The following is a 1868-nucleotide window of genomic DNA, read 5'->3' on the forward strand; positions in this document are numbered from 1 at the left end:
ACATGTATATATTACATTAGTATCTATTTATCCTGTTACTGGCCACTATTACTCCTGTTTACATGTATATATTACCATTAGTATCTATTATCCTGTTACTGGCACTATTATCCCTGTTCACATGTATATATTACCATTAGTATCTATTTATCTGTTACTGGCCACTATTACTCCTGTTCACATGTATATATTACCATTAGTATCTATTTATCCTGTTATCGCACCTTTACTCCTGTTCACATGTATATATTACCATTAGTATCTATTTACCTGTTACTGGTCCACTATTACTCCTGTTTACATGTATATATTACCATTAGTATCTATTTATCCTGTTACTGGTCACTATTACTCCTGTTACATGTATATATTACCATTAGTATATTTACCATAAGTATTTAAAGTGCCTTCAAGAAAGTATTTACACCGCTTGGCTTACAAAGTGGGATTCAAATGTATTTAATTGTCGTTTTTTTTGTCATCGATCTACACAAAATAATGTCAAAGTGGAATCAAATTTTAACGTTTAAAAAATAAAATGAAGGAAAATAAACCACCAGTATATCACAGGAGGAAGCTGAGGGAGGATGAACTCATACTACAGGATGATAATGGTTGGCAGCATTATTGTTTGGCAGCATTATTGTTTGGAAGCATTATTGTTTGGCAGCATTATTGTTTGGCAGCATTATTGTTTGGCAGCATTATTGCTTGCTACATGGCCTTAAATTATTCCAATTATTATTTTTTATTTTTTTTCCCAAGCCGATGCAGCTCGGCAGGGCTAAAAAGAGTTGTCTGTACTGAGGTACTACCGGTCATTATGTGTCAACCTGTCCCTTCAAGAGACCTAGCTCATTCGTTGGAGTGAGTACTCTGGTGGGCCTTAAAGATCATTTTTCGTCTCCCCTTGCTCGCCCCCCTTCTCCGTGCCATCCTGTGGTGGGGCGACCAGTCCAAGTCTCTCCAGGTACTCATCGACTCGGGGGCCGATGTGAGTCTCATGGATGTTACCCTGGCGTCCGAGCTGGGCATCCCCACTCAAACCCTCTCCATTCCCATGGGTGTTAAAGTCACGCCCTAATCTGTTTCACCTGTCCTTGTCTCCACCCCCGTATATTTGGCTTTGTGTTTAAGTTATTGTCCTGCTGAAAGGGGAACTTGTCTCCCAGTGTCTGTTGGAAAGCAGACTGAACCAAGTTTTCGTCTAGGATTTTGCCTGTGCTTAGCTCTATTCCATTTATTTTTATAAATAAAAACAACTTCCTATTCCTTGACGATACAAGCATACCCATAACATGATGAGGCCACCACCATGCTTGAAAATATGAAGAGTGGTACTCAGTGATGTGTTGTGTTGGATTTTCCCCAAACATAATGATTTGTACTCAGGACAAAAACTTTTTGCAGTATTACTTCAGTGCCTTATTGCAAACATGATGCATGTTTTGGAACATTTTTATTCTCTACAGACTTTGTTCTTTTCATTCTGTAATTGATGTAGTATTGTGGAGTAACTACAATGTTGTTGATCCATCCTCAGCTATCGCCTATCACAGCCATTAAACTCTGTAACTGTTTTAATCATCATTGGCCTCATGGCAAAATTCCTGAGCGGTTTCCTTCCTCTCTGTCAACTAAGTTAGGAAAGAGCGCCTGTATCTTTGTAATGACTGGGTGTATTGACGCACCATACAAAGTGTAATTAACAACTTCAACATGCTCAAAGGGATATTCAATGTCTGTTTTTTTTTAATACCCATCTACCACGACTAACGACTTGATTAGTGTAGTGTTAGCTGGCTACATAGTTGTCTTTGCTATCTTTGTATCTAAGATAATTGTGTAGCTTAGAGTTGGTTAGAGTA

This window comes from Salvelinus sp. IW2-2015, linkage group LG8 (assembly GCF_002910315.2).
Source record: "Salvelinus sp. IW2-2015 linkage group LG8, ASM291031v2, whole genome shotgun sequence".
Taxonomy (NCBI): Eukaryota; Metazoa; Chordata; class Actinopteri; order Salmoniformes; family Salmonidae; genus Salvelinus; species Salvelinus sp. IW2-2015.